Here is an 18,660-nt window from a genome sequence, read left to right on the forward strand (position 1 = left end):
GATTCACTTGATTACTATATTTGGGGGTTTTGGGGGGGGGTGGTACCGGGGATCGAACTCGGATCCTCCCGCTTGCAAGGCGGGCGGCGGAACCACTGAGCTAAATCCCCGGCCCCAATTACTATATTTCTTAAATACATCCAGAACTAATCTAGACCTTAAAAGGTTGAAACTACACATTTTTCATAATTTATTTTTACTCTTGTTTCCTTCAATTCTTGTATTATATTTTCTTAATCTGATCTGTTCTTTATTTTCTAGATTGTAAATTTACATTTTTTGCCCAACCTTTGGATTTCAGAAATGCACAAGCTGGAGAAATCAATTGCTGCTAGCTCTACAATTAAAATTATTATACACTTGTTTATAAGGAAAGTTGCATTCAAAGTAACCATTGGTGATGACATTTATTGTTTTCTTCTCTGATTGAAGACAGAAAATTTAAATTAGCCCCAGAAAGCAAGACCTCACTTTGAAATCGAATAAGAAAGGCAATGCTTTGGAAAATGGCAGAGATAGAATAAGTACATGGGCATGTGGATTTAAAAACAAAGGCAAACTGGGCAATCATTTTTAAAGATACTTTTATATTGTAGAGAAAAGAGGGCAGCACCCTAGAAATTTTTGGTTTCTATCTTTTTAAAAATCCCAGCAATATTGTTTATGTAGCTTATTTTACATATTGAGGAAGATTCTATAAGCAGCTCTTCATTATATCTCTACCAACTACTTTTTAATCATGCAGATGTTTTCTAGTAAAAACCAATAAATAGAGGCAAGATTGATTTTTAAACAACATATGCTGCAAACATTAAAAGCATGGCTCACTGATTGCTGGCTGGTAATTTGCAAATCGTGTGTTTGCTTTTGCTCATGGAATGAGAAGCACATATGCTATTGATTACTTTCTTCAAGAAGGTTTTTAAATTCAGTTACTGAAGTTATACTCTTTTTCTGACCGTCAAAGTAATTTGTAATTAGTGCCTATTTAGAAGCAAACCAAACTATTCTGGATATTTAGTGAATAATAACTTCAGTGTTGAGAGTGAACTTACCATTATTCTTTGACCCAAGGATCAATAAATTGCTAAGAAGAAGAATGCTAATCCTAGTTGTTACTTGTATGAGCACGAGCTGCTTTCCCCCTTATATGGTTCTGTGACCTTTGAAAATAGGAAGGCTGTCACATGCCCTTTTCTTTTTTTTCCAGTAGCTGTCTTTTTTGACAAATAATGACTGATCTTGTACTTTCCTTTAGTATCATGAAGGGTCGCTGTTACCAGAAAATAATTACAATGAAAAAGTAGATGAAAATTGACAAAGAATTTAAATTTATAGGTTATTCCAGAAATTAAATATATTATATTTTTCTAGGTTTTCGAGAATAACAGGAAATTTTAAGTATCTATAATTTTGATACATGACAGTATGCTTTTAAAATTCTACATTTGTCTTTAAAATGTGTCTTCTGGAATTTTCAAGGATAATTTTATCTTATTTGTATTTGATAATTTGTTTTGAACACATACCACATATCTGGCTGTTTTCTAGGCTCTACTATTTGCTTAAAATATACCAAGTCTAATTGAAAAAGATTTAAGTTGAACTAAAAGGAGTAGTCAGTCATCTGTCTGAACATATTAGACTCCCAGGGTTTGCCCAGTGGGGTTGCTGACTGCTCAGCTAATTTGGTTAGTTTTTATTTCTGTCACAGGCTTGCACTATTCCTGCTATTGATTATAGATCGACATGCTGAATTACAGGAAGAGAGCCAAATTCAGGAACAGCATTGCAAAGTGCCTCAATCCATACAAGCATGTGAGAAATTTCCCCCCCCCAGAAAATTATCAATACCTAGGCTGTGAGAGAGACTTTTCCCCTAAAATTTATATAGAGTCCTTCAGGAAGTGGAGGCAGCAACCAGAAAGAAAAAAGTTAAATAGATATTATTTACATAGATGTATTTTACTAAACTATCTTGGAGGAAGGCACATAATAGTGATAGGAAAATACAAGCAAATGTAAAAAAAAAAAAAAAAGGGGCAGACAGATGGAGAGGCTGAAAACAGGTCAACTGACCTTGAAACAAAACTCAGGTAATTGGCCCTGAAGAATGGTCACCTATGTTGTGGGTGGCAAATAGTGTGGTGGGTTGTCCATGAGGTTCATGAGTGTGCTCTGGATGGTGAAGCCAATGAAAGTTTCAGCTGGGAGGACCCCATTAATCAAGTCCTTCTTTAAACAACCATCTGCTCAGCATTTCTTGCACTACATCCACTATAGACAAAATGAATGATGAACACCACAGTTTTTCCCCTTAGGGAGCTGGACCTAGAAAAGGAGACAGGAAGGTGAACAAATAATGGACATCCACATGCCCTGATTTAATGTGGAGGCATGAATAAGAGTGTGACTGATAAGATTATTAATCAGTTTGACTGTATTTTGTGGCAAGGTGATTGGATCACAGGGACACTATATTCATCAGTGGATTAATCCACTTATTTTCATACCCTAAAGGGCTGTTGTAAAGAGAGGCCAAATAGGAGGAGGGTCACAAGGGCACAGCTTGGGAGGGATTATCTTTGTTGTTGCTGTTCTCATGAGCTCTGCTTCCCAGCCACCATGAAGTCATCAACTTTTCTCCATCACACCAGGCAACCACAGAGTTTCTGCTTGAGAGTGAGCCAACCATGCACCCAACCTCCTGAAACCAGGAGGCTAAAAAACCTCTGCTCATTTAAGGTGAGTATGTCAGTACTTTGTTCAGCGAAAGGAAAGATGACTAACCTAGAAAATTGGTGCCAGAAAACTAGAATCATTGAGGTCATTGTACCTGACCATTTGGTTCAGAAGCCTTTAGACCTGTTTTGTAACAGGAGTTTGGAAAATTTGGAGAATCATGCTAGAGAAAGCCTAGGAGGCTTTAAGTAGAGAATGATGAGCAATTGTATGGGCTAGGGTTCTCTAGAGAAGCACAACCAACGGACTATATGTATATGTATGTAATACATATATAATATACATATACATGAAGTATTGAAAAATATAATGAATATTTAAATTTTAAAAAAATTATTACAATTAAAGATAAAATGGAGTAATCCCCTTCCAAATACTCCCCTTCACATTGAACACACTTGTCCCATAATTCTTAACACATTCAGAAGTAGCTCTGGAATCTCTCTTTTGTGAATGTCTTTAGTTGTTCTGTCGTGGGTGCCTTGATGTCATGAATCAATTCAAAATGTTTACCTTAATGAACATTTTGACTCTTGGGAAGAGGTAGAAGTCACACAGTGCCGGATCTGATGAATAAAGTGGATGAGGATTCACTGTGATGCTTTGACGGGCCTGCCTTTCCATTGGTTTGCACGTGGCAGCAACATTCACCTTGGTTTTGATCACATCTCCTAAAGACATTCAGAGACTTCCAGAACTGCTTCAGAGAGTGGCCAGAACTCTGGGATAAGTATGTTACAAGTGGGAGCAGTATTTTGAGGAGGATTAGTGGCAATGTGTCTCTTACTGAAATAAATTTTAAAATGTAAGCCTTCACTATATATTTTGATCACCTTTTGCTTATATAATTATGCAAAGATATTTATTAAGAAGCCTTACAGGATCAGAGATGGGAGAATCTACAAGGGCCATCTGCACACTGGAAAGCCTGAAGATGCAGAAACAGGTCAGTCCATGAAGCTGGAAGCTACAGAAAAAAAAAAGATCAAGGACACAGTACCAGTCCAAGACTGGAGGGCAGGGAGCTCCCTAGAGAGTTGCTGGGATGAATCTGCATTGAAAGGCTGAAAAACCTGGAGTCTCACTGGCAATGGCAATAGGAGAAGACACCCTGCTCAGCCAGAATGGAGCTTTTCAGACTTAGGCTGATTTACCATTTCTTTCCCCTTCATTCCATCTGGACTGCAAGCCTGTTGTGTGGTTCCATCCACAATCAAGGGGGTCTCTCTCCTCAGTTTGCATTGCCTTTGGGAAAGAAAAAACTATAAACACATGCAGAAGTGTGCTTTACTAATGTTCTAGGCATTTATTAATCCAATGAAGTTGACATAGTAGGACTAGTGGGCTCAGCAGTTCTGGTGGGAGCTAAGACCAGAATGATAATAGGAATATGGACAGAGAAGGCTATGCTCATGAGGTTTCATTTGGGGATGAGTAGTCAATGGGGAACTGAACTAAGGTCATGTATGCCTCTCTCCTGAAAAAAGTTTGTTTACATTTTATCATAGGCTGGGATTGTGGGGGGATGACTTTAGGGGAGTGGAGCAATTGATGTGACACAGGACATTTCAAGGAAGCCCAATATTCAGGCAGTGGAATAGGCGCTGCTGACTGTTCTTAGATGACAATTTGGAGGGAAGAGTAGAGTCAAAAGATTTGAAAATCTTAAATTTTGGTATGAAAAGTAACCTATATAAAGTTGGAACCAAAGAGAGTAGGGATAACCCTCTGTGCCTCCATTTTGGAAAGTTTACCTTGTGCTGCTGTATTTTGGGAATAAGTAACTTAACTGCTGGATTTTACAGAGGTTCCCAGGTACACATTTGCACTGAGTATCAGAGGAGACTTGGACTTGGCATTTTCCAGAAATGCTGGCACTGTTGAGACTTTGGGGAACGGATTAGATTCTTTTCAGTTGTGTGAAAGATGGTTACATCATGTCAGCCAGAATTATGACCTTGATACTATCTGTATTTGCAGATCAAGTGTGATTTAAGGACATGTGTTTTGGTGTCAACTTGGCACAGATTTCAATATTACCATTAATTATGATTGTCAGCTATGAATCATGAGTCTCGCAGAAAGGTGATTGGATCATAGGGACACCATGCTTGTCCGAGGATTCACCCACTTGTGTTCACAGCTGATTGTGCTGTTAGGAGATGAGGCCCGGTAGGAAGTGGTCACTGAGGGTACCCCTTTGTAAGGTATATTCCTTGCCAGTGCTGTTCTCCTCCTGTGCTTCCCATCCACCCGAAGTGGGTAACTTTGCTCCACTATGCCCTTTAGGCATGATCTTTCTCTCTTGGAGCCAGCAAACCATGGACTGAAACCTGTGAAAACCTGGACCAAATAAACTGTTCCTGCTTTAAGTTGTGGATGTCAGGCATTGTGTCCAGCAGTGAGAAAGCGGACTATTATAGAGAACATAGGGTGGGAGGATGAACTCCGCCAGGGCTCATCCTGCTGATATGCATCCTCTGTCTGCTGGCAAGGTCTACTCTGCCTCAAGTGCCCTGACACTCAACTCCAAAGGGGCCCCGGGAAGCAGGTACTTTGCCATGCAGATGAGGCACAGAGGTCTGATATCTGCCCTGGGTCACACAGCTAATCAGCACACAGATGCAGAAAGACTCAGGCACTCCAGGAGGCCCAGAGTCTCCCTGTGTTTCTTTTGTTTTTCACTCTGTATTACCTGTTGGATAAACTGCAGAAATTTAACTCATATTCATATGAAGGCCTTTGATTCTACACTTGAGAAATGCTAATACTACACAATCTTTTGAAGTAGAACTCTTAAAGCAGAGGCACACATTAATTCTTTAAGGAAAATACTATAGAAATGGAAAATTATCAGGCTGGGTATTGATTTTTTCCCACAATTTTCAATGCATCTTTTGTTTCTACTTTATTTGGCAGACTTAAAATTCAAAGCCACTGGAAAGACAAAAATTGCTCTTAACAAACCAAAGGAATTGCTATTTCTATCTGAAATGCCTAGTTTTTAAAACATACACATAGATAGTGGAGGAAGGAGACGTGGATCCCAAATTGGCTGTGATTCTTTTAACAAACATCAGCATGTTCACCACTGAGTCCTAGAGTTCATCCAAAGCATAGACACAGAATCAAGGGCAAACACGTGGCCAACATGTCCAGAGAGAAGAGTCTTTGGTTTGCAAACGTTTGGCTCCCATGTTATCTTATTTCCTTTTCATGACAATGTCACATGATATGGAATTTCATTGTTTACCCGTGACAGATAAGCAAGGAGAAATTCTTAATGAGCTGGGTCCTTGCCCAGGGCTGTGTGTCTCAGTAATAGCATGGCCACTGAAGACAGGGGTGTGGAGAGAGGTCCCCAAGAAAGGAGTTAGCTCCATAGAGAAAGTGGTAGCTCAGTCTGGTTTACTTTATGCAGGCCTCTTCGGAAACCTACTGTGTCTTAAATAACTTCCACCTGGAAAACACTTCCATTGTGAGATAGCAGTTAAGTTTTGTAATGATAACAGTTTTAACATTGTTTTTGAGAGAAATTTATGGATTACTACTATGCAAATTTCATAATACATTATGTCCAAAACCATGTGCCTCTCCATGCTGAATTACAGGTTTAAAATTTCCAATCTCAGCTACAAAGCAGAAAGTATTTTCTTGTTTCAGCCAAAATTAGAGCTAAGCACAATGGTTTAAAGGCCAATGTATGTTTTTAAAATTCCATGAATATAAACTCCACAAGATCATATTAGCTTTGAGGGAAACAATAGCATGCAGTAACTCTGCCTCATTTTATTTAAAAAGAAAATTTGTGTCTATCAACTTGGCCAAGCTTTCCCTTTATTCAGAATATTTTTCTTAGGGACCAGCCACCTGTACAGTTCTTTGTGTGGCAGTTGTAGAATCAAAACGGGCTGAACAACACTGTAGGAATTTCTGCTACCGGAGACAATTCTGTGAGCTTCAGTAATATGATTTTTCTGCCGTGTAGATCTTGGATGGGGATAACTTACATCATCACAGGAAGTCACTTTTGTGGTTATCATTTTGGCTGGATTTCAAGATGTTTCTTGGAATCACTGTATTCCAAATTGGGGGAATATTTGAGAATATATTTTATCTCAACATTAAGGATATTTTCAAAGTAAAGTTTCCTATATTAAGGTAAGGAACTATATAAGGATTGCACCCTTAAGTTGAAAGTAATCACAGATGAAATAGTCACTAAATTGGAGCTCAAATTCCTGCTCCAAACCTGGGACTTGTGAAGATAATCTGGATATTTTAGGGACATCTGAAGGAATGGTTTGAGGTTTGTAATCACCACCCTGGAAATCTGATGTCTGGGAGTGTTGGAGACCAGAGGAGAACCGAGGCCTAACTGACCTCCTCTGTGAGCACAAAGGAGAAAGGCTGCACTCAGGGTGACTGCACATTTCGGGGGGACACCCGAGGTTAAGTTGTTTACCAGAGCATGTACTAATGGTTATTGGAAAGCAGATGAATCGTGTGTTACTTTGATTGTTTGTAAACATGTTTGGGCGAATACAGAGAAGAGGAGCCAGACACTGGGGACTCCTCTGCCTGATGCGAGCATGAGCCCCCTGGCTGCCCACATGTTAAGCTGACCCTTTGTCTCTTTGTCATTCATCTTCATTCTCCTCGGGTCAGGGAGAACAAAGTATCAGGACTACAGGGTGCCCCAATTTAGGGCTCAGACCCAGACTGGCTACATGGGAGGGAACAGGAGAGGGATGGCACATCGCTGGGGAATTTCATTTTCACAGGGAACTCAAGTATGTCTCAGCTCACACAAGACTGCCATTTGTGGTTCTTCCCTAGATGCCTACAGAACAAGGAACTTGGGCATACTTTAACGAGCTATATATAAGTTATGCATGAATTACTTTGAACCAAAGCTGGGCAATGTTTGAGAAGGATGGCCTGCTTGCTTGGAGATGAATAAGGACTAGATCTGCTTCTTTTTGGTGGTCTGGGTGGGATCAGGGATTTATGCAGTCAGCTAATGAGTATGCCAATTGTCATAATATTGTCTTTCCTTCACAGAGTTCTTTATTCTCCATCCCTTACCCTGGCATTCATTCTGAAACATTTTCTCCTATTCTACCAACCTGTCTGAGATCTATCTGCATCTACCAACCTGGCCAAGCCTTTGCTCCATCCAGGGTATTTCCTCAGAAAGAGGCCACCTGCACTATTTGCACTGTGATTTTCATATTCAGAGGTGGGTGATCATCTCTCATCAATCAGTCTACTCAGAGTGGAGAATGGGTGCAACTAGAGGAAAACATGGCAAAAACAACAAAGTTCTGTGGGAATTAGAATCCATTTCCATCCCTGGAACTAACAAGGGCACCAACTATCATGGTGTCAAAAGTTAGCAGCTTTAGAACATTTTATGGGAGAAGAATTATTACAAACAACAATTGGCATATGACTCGGAAAGTTTTGGGCAGGATCGATGGCATCAGCATTATCTGTTGGCTGGAAAACATGTCCCCTACTTACCTGCAAACTCTACCTCTGTTCCATGCACTACTGCTTCCAAAAGTGCCTATGAAGTGTGGAAAATGGTCTGATGCTCTTACCCAGCTGTGTACTGAAAACTTGGCAAAAGCACAAGGAAGCATTTTAAAAAGCAGGATGGTCAAACTTATGTGGCTTCTCAGCCCACAGAAGTCGGTTTGTATTGCACCAAATTCTCTGCCTGAAGTAGCTGAAGCCCCTTCTCTCCTGACACCTGCTGGTTCTCTCTTTTCCAGGGTTCATGTTCCCACAAGTCCGTTTTCTCTCTCAAAAGAAGCTTAAAATCTAACAAGCAAAGAAACAAAAACCAGGAAGCACCCCACTTAACATGGCTGTATGGCTGCACCACCACAGCCTTATCTTGAGAGAGGGGCCCCACCCAAGACCTCTGCTTCTCAGGCTGCTCCCTCATCATCCCCTGAGATAAGCACCCATGGAAAAGCACAGGGTGCACCCGTGTTTCTCATGTCTCTGTGCCTTGGGCCTGGTCTTCCTAATGTGATGCCCAAGGATAAAATCTGTGAGTTTCCAGGAAAGTCCAGGAGTCCACTTTGGCCATTGGCCGAGAAGGAGTTTTCTTGGAAATTTGGGTAGAGAAATTGAAATAATATACTTATCTGCACTAAAGGGTGAAATATATGCATAAATACATGCAGAGGCATAGGATCAGGAGTAGATTTTTAAATCTTTCCAACAGAGCATGTATTTTGTGCCACAGGGAGTCATGGTTTCTCTTCAATATTTTTTGAACTGTTGAACTTAAAAAGAATGAAGACTCATGTTATTAAAAATTTCTCTGTGTGAGTATAACTTTGCCTTTGTAGATGATAAATCTACTTCTGCTTTCTGGAAATATAAAAATACTACACGGAACTTTCTATCATTCATAATTTAGACATTTTGCAAAATTTTTGACAAAAGAATTTACTCAGCCACGAAGAAAATAAAGCAGGGACTAGAGAAATGATTAGAGACTTTTGTCCTAGCAGAGAGAGCTGAAGATTATGGACTGAAACGCTTCACCTGAAAGTAGACTATGGATTGGCAGAGGTTGGGAAGGATGAGAGATGTGGCTGGACTTGTTCAGGCATGTTATGTGCATGTATAGAAACACAACACTGAACTCCATAGATACATACAGCTAGTACGCATTAATAAAAATTTGAAATGAAAATAATTTTAAATATGTGCTTTTCAGATTTTCAACATTTTCTAAAGATGCAGCACCTCTCTCCACGTGAGTCATCAGTGTCCTACCTGTCATCATTCAGATGTGGAAAGTGTGTACAGTCCTATAGGAAAAGACTTTCCTCTATACTCTTCATCTGATGCATCGATTATCTTGAATGAGAGATCCATGAGAGAGGTAAGACTGGAGTAATTGGGTTTATCCCACATTTGAAAGCCAGCTGTACAGAGTCTTTTCTGGAGGGCAAGGTAATGACCCTCCAAAGTTTCTTCCTCCATACAAGCTATGCAAAACTGGCAAAAATGCGCACAATTGGTGTATTAAAATTATTAATATCAGGAATGAAATGGGATGTTACTAACAACTATTCAAAAATTTTTTTAAAAAAGATCATAAGGAAATATTTTGAATAATCATATGCCAACACATTTGACAGCCTAAACAAATCAGACCAGTTCCTAAAAAGACAATACCAGTACGCTGATGTACTATGTGTTGTATTGTTAATGGTACCCAAGCATACATCCACATTGTAATGTGCAGAGGATTGTAATATTGATTATGCCCAAGGTAGGCTGTGAAGAGTTAACCCCATGACTGGCTTGTTTATAGAAGTGAGTCTGGCTGAAGTTTACATGCCGAGGTCAAATTCCATTCCCACAACTAAAACCTTCTGACTAGAAGGACAATGTTCTAATTACAACCATACATTTTGTCTATTCTGTTCTTCATTGGAGAATGCTTTGTCTTGTCCTTTATAAGCCTTGTTTACATTAATTCCATAGAAACCACTCATAGCTCACCTTTAACCCTATTGATTGCCAATAAAAGTCAGTGCCTGGAACTGGCCAGGGCCTTTGTCGGTTGTACCTGTATCAGTCATCCTGGTGCCCCACTTTTTCTCTCCTAGTTCTGTCTCTTAGTGTATTTTTTTCTCAAGCCTGCATCACAGACTGGGCAGGTGGGGACTAGAGACTTACTGCAGGAGTCTCTAGCAGTAATCAGCAGAATCTGTGAATATCAGCTTACCTGGAAATGTCAGGCCAATGTGATTAAGAAACTGAAGGTGTAGGTCACTATCCTCAAGGGTCCTAAGCACCACCAGTGTCTTTATGAGAGAGAGGCAGCGTATCACACACACAGGCAGGTATAGTCAAGGAAAGGGTGTAAGCACAGAGGAAAAGCCTGGACTGATGTTGCCGATAGGCAATAGATGCTGGGAGTTGCCAATGAAAAGCAGCCTTCAAATTCCACAAAAATCATAAATACAATTGTGATATGACTAACCAATGCCTCAATTAGTTATATATGTAAAACAAGAGAAAACACAGGCCTAACAAAAATGTGTATACAAATATCCATAGCATTATTTACAATAGCCTAGAAATGTGAAAAACTCAAGTACCAATAAACTGACAGAGATAAAATGTGATATATATATAACATATATATAACATATATATAACATATATAACATATATATAACATATATAACATATATAACATATATAACATATATACATATAACATATATATAACATATATATACATATAACATATATATATAACATATATATATATATATGTTATTCAGCCATAAAAACAATGTAACTCTTACATGTGCAGCTACATGGAAGAATCTTGAACAAATATTATGCTGAAGAAAAGAAATCATGCAAAAAGGTCACATACTGCATGTTTCCAGTTACAGGGAATGTCCAAAAAAGGCAACTCCAGAATGAAAAAAGGTAAGCTGGGGCTGGAGGAGACAGTTGGGGGTCAATGGGGATGGACATGAGGCTTCCTTAAGGGGCAAGAAAAATGCTCTGGAGTCAGGGAGTGGTAATGGTTGAAAAGCATGAATGTAAACATCCCTGGTGTACACTGTCCTAAAGTTATGACTTTTAAACTAAAAAGGAATAAGAAAGACATCTGGTTGGTGGATGGTGATTTAACAATTGCAAGCAGAATCTGCCCTTCTTAGCCTTGGGGGAAAAGAAAGCATTCTACAAGGAAGTCAGTGCAGGACTTCTCTCCCCTTCTGCAGCCTGGAGCTCAGGAAATGCTGGGCCGCCAGGGCTCACTCTGCAGAGAAGGGTGGTGCAGAGCCTGTGATCTTCTCGAAGGCGTGCCCAGGTCACTGCCCTGTCACCAGCATTTGCTGAAGTTTCACTCAAGCAGAAAATAAAACAAACAAAGGAATAAAATGCAATTCCAGTTCATTTTCTGTTGCCCATCGTGCTGTATCACAGACTGGGTAAGTCATGAGGAATGGATTTATTTTGGCTCATGCTCCTGATACTTGTCCAAGTGGTGCACCCTGGGGGTGAGCTTTGCCCAGGAGGAGTCCCAGAGAAGCAGCTGAGGCCATTGCATGGCAGGAGACAGAGCAAGCAAGAGACCTGGCCAGACGGCGTTTACACCAGACCCCCCTCCCAACGCAGCCTGTTAGCCCATCCATCACACGCATGTTTGGATCTTTTCCTGTGTCGAGTTCTAGTCACCTCCTCAAGTCCCCCAGTCCCACCTCTAAGTATCTTTATAGCTAAATTTCAACACGTGTCTCGGGGGGACAAAGCGTATTCAAATGATAGTGAACATACTCACCAGCTGTATTTTTCAGTTTTTCACTTTACCCTTTTTTTGGCTTCCTCACGTGCATGGCTGCAGAAGGGGACCAAGCCCTTATTCAGCTCTCCTTCAGATCCTCTTGGGCTGTACACACGCAGGACACTTTCCCTTAGTGAGTGGCGACTGTGGACCTTAGAGCACACCAGGCCCATGGAAGGGCGTTACTGATTTCACGATTGGGCTTGGGGCCACCCAAGAGGAAGGAAGAGCTTTCTCAGAGCACGCCAAAAGCCTGGCGTCTCTAGAGTGGCCATGTCCTGTCTCTGGAGTCTTCTAGTCACAAGTCCTGAGATCTCTGCAAAGTTCTGGTCATATAAAGTCTAGGAAGATTTTATTTTAGTACCAGGGATTGAACTCAGGACCTTGCGCTTGGGAAGCAGGCGGTGGCACCACTGAGCTAAATCCCCAGCCCAAATCTAGGAACATTTTATGAACTCAGTACCTTTTTCTGAAAGCACCTATTCCTGTCTCTCTATGAAGAGGGATAGATAATAAAATGATTGTATAATTATATATTATAAAATACATGTATGTATAAATATACAAATTTTTATTACTTTTTTCTGATTAACAGCAACATTTCCATCTTCATAACATCACTTAATCCAACATAAGACTCTAAAAGAACAGTATCAGAAATTGTCTCTCATATGTGGAATCCAGAAGTAAAAAAAGATGCCATGAAAATAGAAGAGAGATTATTAGAGCAAAGGAAGAGACTGAGGGCCAGAAGGGCAGGGCATGGTGATGAGGGTCGAAAGTGACCTAAATATGCTGTATGAAAATGTCACAACAAGACCCATTATTGCTTATATTAGTATACACTTTAAAAAGAAAATGAATCAACCTGCGTAAGTTTCCAGCTTGCTTCCTTCAGGCATCAGAAGCAAAGCATCCACATTAACTTCTCCCTGAACTTCTGGTCCACTGTCGTTCCCCAAAGATTTCAGACTTGCCAATCCCCGTAGTCAATTGTTTAAAAATATATCTGGGTGTTTTTCTCTCAGAAATTTACGTATATGTAACTATACATATGTGTGTGCATCTGTTTGGAATAATGTGTAGGGTATAGTTAAGAAAGTTGAAGCTACTACTGACCCCTGTGTATTAGTTTTATGCAGATGCTGCAGAAAGTTACCACAAACTGGTCAGCTTAAAGCAGCAGAAACTTACTCTCTTCAAGTTCTAGAGGCCAGAAGATGAGTCATGACATCAGCAGGGATGCAGGCCTTCTCGGAGCTCCAGGACAGGGTCCTTCCAGCCTCTTCCAGTCCTGGTGGATCCATGTGTTCTGTGCTTGTGGCTGCAACCCTTCCCTCCCTCCTGAGAGCTCACAGAGCTTCCCTTCTATTTGATTGTTCCTTTTGTTGTCAGGACACTTGACACTGGAATTAGGACCTACTTGTATAATCCAGGAAAGTTCTTCTAGAGATTCCTAACTTAATTCCATGTGCAAAAAATCATTTTCAGTGAATGAGTTGATGCTCAGTAATGATGGTCTTATTTTTCTCATCCGAAGAATATGCTTCTCATTTTCATCTTTTGTCCACACGTAGTTTTGTGTTTGTCCAGACTTCTTTTCTTTTCTTTTGTTGTTTTTTTTTTTTTGTGGTACTGGGGATCGAACTCATGATTTTGTACTTGCAAGGCAGGCCAGGTGCCACTGAGCTAAATCCCCGTCCCCACACTTCCTTTCTTTCCTGAATTTGCACATCACCTGTCTTCTCCAGTAGATGGGAAGGATGTGATTTACAGGTCGAATGGCTGTGCACATACAGACAGCTCCTCTGGTGGACCCATGCTATTGATTCGCATGCTGACCTTGTTAGCTGGTAAGGGCAGGCAAAGGGTTTGAAATAACTCAATTCTATTTTAAATTCAGGAATAAATGGAAGAGACAGTACTCAGCATCAGCTCCCTGTGCAGGGGCGCTGGACTTAGTGACTCAGCCTCTGTGGCCCCAGGAGGTCTCCATGTTTGCAAATTTTCTTTTAAGTCAAGTGCATGGCTAATTTGTGGACTTTCTCCCTCAGTGGACAGAGTATCTGAATAAAAGCATGAATACAACAGCAAGACCTGCATTTCCCAGCCACCCTGCAGCCCCCTGTTCTCCCAGTGTCCCTGCTAAGTGCCCCTCATCCCAGGGTCCCTGGCAACCGAGGAAGTGGCCCTGCCCTGCCGTATTTGCTCCTCCTCCAGGTGGATGTGTCACTTCTGATGGGGCTCTGTGACTCCGACTTCCAGGTGCATCTGGGAATAGAGGTTCTCCCAGCCCTGCTCCCACACCCAAATACCCTGCTTTGCCCACAGATGCAACATCACAATATGCTGCCCTCTTTTTTGTCAATTTTCTTTTTATGCATATACACAAACATATGGGAAATAAGGATCCAGAAAATCGGGATCTAATGAAACAAAGACAACCATAATTTTTGTGTGAAAGCCTGAGGTAGTCATGGGTTATTGACTATAAGTCAGGCTCTTGTTATAGAATATTACATCCAGTTCCTCTTCTATGTCATGTAGAATAGCTGGATTTTCCTGATAATTTGACTGAATATGGAGAAATGAGTGGTAGAGATATCTTTGAAGAAAAAGCCCACAGGACCACATAGGTGGCTTTTACATGGCCAGGGAATGGCAAAGGCAGGCACTTCCAAGTGCCAGTTATGGATGAATGGTGCAGTGCCTGACATCCTGCCAGAGTACTGATGGTTCTGGTGAAGGTGAGATTTCATTTCATATGTTCAGTTTCCATCCCAGGAAGTCTGGGCCCCATCCAACCTGTTCTTGGGTTTTTGCAGCTTATGAACTGAAATTCATGTAGATATAAAAGGGGGTTGGGGGTTACATTGTTTCCTTGATGGAGGTGAAGGTCATGAGTAACTCCCAATGTGTTTTTTCAATCTTTCCCATTACCGTTTTATCTCGTTCTTTCTCTAATTCCTGTACACAACTCTACTGACCCCCCTAACTCCTGGGAGGCTCAGGTCTAACACTAATACTCAGCAGGCAAGATAGTTCTTGATTTCCTGGAGCTGATGCAGTGCAGTATTTAGGGACTAGCGGAGCTCTCTAAAATGCACTTGCTGCCTCCACGCCCTGGGTTCAGTATACGCAGTTCGCCCTTCACACTTCTGCCAACAGTTGCCCTGAATTCCCCAGTGCAAGTGGAAAACAGACTGACTTACTTGGCCGATCGATGTCAGAGACAGCTATTGTTTTGAACTGCAGAGTAGAACTCAGGGCCAGTGTGAACACAAAGGAGTCATCATCACACAGGTGAGGGCTGAGGGTACAGAGCGGGAGGAGACAAGGCATAAATCTGAAATCTTAAAAAGCCTCCAAATGTAAGAAACCAGCAGAAGGGGTAACCTGCATATGGCACCTGACGGATCAAGGAAAATGTTATCTGTATCATCAAAAGTTAGAGCCTAAAACACGCTGGTCACAGTGAGCTTTCACAGCTCCCGTGCAGGTGAATCTTATTCCACTTGGAAATTAGTCACATTTAATGTTTGGCTACTTCTGTTTTAACAAATGTACTAGGTACACGGGCTGATGTCATTGTTGTGACCCTTCAGAGTTGAATCCAAGCCTTCATGCAAAGCTATGATAAGTTAGACTTACAAACTTCACAATTCAACACTCTGCCCATTTTGTTTGTTTAGTAGATAACCTCATGCAGTTAAACACAAGTGGATGCATTATTTCTACAGCAAAAAGCACTGAAATAAATAGATTTAGCAGAAGAAACTCTTAAATGCTTCTGTCTTTTCGTTTGCTATGCCTGAGATCAAAACCAGGCACCGGCACCCTCACTGCTTGGCCGGTGCTGTACCAGAGCCACACACCCTGCCCATTATTCTATTATAAGGGATGTAACATTTTGACAATAAAAAAGAATCCTTCCTGTGGTTGTGAAATTACAGGAGTTACTACTCCAGGATAAGAGTTCACATTAAAGTGTGTTCAAATTGTATCTTTCAAAACATGATGGGCAATGCAGTGTTGCCTCAGTTCACCAACTTAATTCTATCCAAGGTTGCATTCCTCTTCCCATGGGAAGTTCATGAATAGAAGCAAAATTTTCCAAAACACTTCTGTTTCTAAACCGAATTGTTCACAAACAAGCGATCATGAACCAAGGCATTACTGTACCATATAAGATAAAAATTTATTAGGAGCATCACTATTTTTGAACAGTCTTGAGCGATCTTAGTCATGGCATGGCAAAGTACTCCAAAATCTATTGCTTTACAGCAAACTTTGCTCTTTTGAATCTGTAAGCATAACTACTACAAGATTTATTCAAAGCAAGTTGGCACAAAATTTTCAGTCAAGTATATTTTATGAAATTCTTGTCATTTCAAAAGGTAAATGGACTCAATGAGGTAAATTCAAAATCTTCTGTTATTATGTTTACAATTTGAGATTAAATAGTAATAAATTGAAATTTGAGTTTCTACTTACAGATCAAAGCAATGAAAAAATAATACTTTGAAGCATAGACTATTTAAATATTATTCCCAGAGTAACTAATCTTTAAATGATTCTTCTAAATATTTTGTTAAATTATGAAGTATAAAAATGTCTAATGTTGAGGAGAATTTACACGAATATGGTCTCTTATGTGCAGCTTATGTGGATGTAATTTGGTTTAAATATGTTTAAAATGTATTTTAGATATGTTTTGGTAATATTTTCCAAATTTAAACATTCATATACCATATGGCCCTGAAATTGCACTCACATAAGCTGTGGCTCATCTCACTGAGGGTTAAGAGCATTCAAGGGGCTGTAATTCAGACTTGAATGACCCAGATGTCAGCAGCATGATGGATTCACATGCTGTAGTATTTAACAGTCCTGAGGGGGAAATCACCAGAACTGTGAACAGTAATGTGAATTAAAGCTTTGTAACAATACTGGGAAAAGAAAAAGTAAGTATAGGAAGATTTCATATAGTGTAGAATCATAATAAAGGTAAAGTAAAGTAAGAATATTACATGATATTCTTTAAGGGATGCATATGGTTCGTGTGCAGCCAAAGAAACACACAATTTTTGAAATTAGCTGTTGGAGGAAGTGAAATGCCTTTGGTGACCAAATAGTATCTTCTCGTCCCTCAGGTTTGGTTGAGGCCATATCTGTATGAAATTAGCCTCTTGTAATTTAGGGGCGAATACCAGGAGACTTTCTGCCTGCATTTTAGTACCTCCCTACAGAGTCAGGTGCCTGTGACCTATAGCAGTGACTTTGATAATCTTCCCAGAGAATCAGGACTAAGATTTCCGACTGTGGATTAGCATGAGTTGAGAGTATCATGAATGACGATTCAGATATAGTGGTAACTCAGTTCACGAACTTAATTCTTTCCCTGATTCTGGTCCCTAACTGAATTGGATGAGAATGGAATCAAATTCAGTGGTTAGGTTCTCTGTTGACCTTATGGGGAAATGTGATTCTGTTCTCATTCAATTCAGTTTGCGACTAGAATCAGGGAAATAATTAAGTTCATGAACTGAGTCACCACTGTAGTATAAGTAGAAAACAATCCTATAACCATACCTACCTACATGCTGGGAAATATCTAAAAGAAGCTTTGGACAGGAAATATTGATATATTTTTGTTAAAAATACTAAACAATGTAAAGGCTAACTGCACTGAAAACAGGTAGAGAGGTATTTGGTCTTCCCATGTGGGCAAACTTAAGTGTGAAAAGAGAAAAATCCCTCCATGATTGGAAGATCAATAAATTTGGCTAAAAAATTTTCCAAGGAGCTCTTACATTTATCTCAGTAATATAATTATAGAATCATCAGGAAAAAACTTCAAGGATAATGATACATGTAAATCACAAAAATGGGCCTTGGCATTTCAAGTAACAAGACATATACGCCCAGTGTAACTAAAACACAATCATCTTGACACAGAAATAGGCAAGTCAGTCACTGAAACACATGAGACAATATTAAAAGAGAACATGAAAATCTCTTATCAGAAAAATGGAGATATTTATAATAAAGGTGGTATTTCAAATCAGTAATGAATAAAGGAATTACAAAAATAAATTCCACAAATACCTAAGTGATAAACATAAAACAAAAACAAGCTATAAATATAAGATAATGAAGGGAATTCATTTTGGGGCTTGAGATAAAGGATCCTTGGTATCAAAACACAAATGATTATGATTTCCCCTTCACAGGGAAATCATAAAGGAAGCAAGGCAATTGGACAGCATAAAAGCAGATTCAAATGTGAGAAAATCTCTATAAAATTAAAACATGAGAGTGAGACTTTGAAAATGTTTGCAACATGCATAATGGAAAAGGATTAATATACACAGCCATAAACACAAAGCCATAAAAGTTTAATAGGCCAAGGGGACCAAGGGTGAAAACAGGGAATCTAGGAAAAAGGAAGCCAGAAAACCCAAACTGCAGACAGGATCCAGCCTTCTCCCTGAAGATGAGCTGCCTGGAATTCAAGCACAGGGTATCATTTTCCCCACAGGATTTGCAAAACGAAAACTATGAGAATCACATTC

The sequence above is a fragment of the Heterocephalus glaber genome, unplaced genomic scaffold (assembly GCF_053883595.1).
Source record: "Heterocephalus glaber isolate CG9 unplaced genomic scaffold, H.glaber_assembly_v1.0 deba00001537, whole genome shotgun sequence".
In the NCBI taxonomy this organism is placed as follows: Eukaryota; Metazoa; Chordata; class Mammalia; order Rodentia; family Bathyergidae; genus Heterocephalus; species Heterocephalus glaber.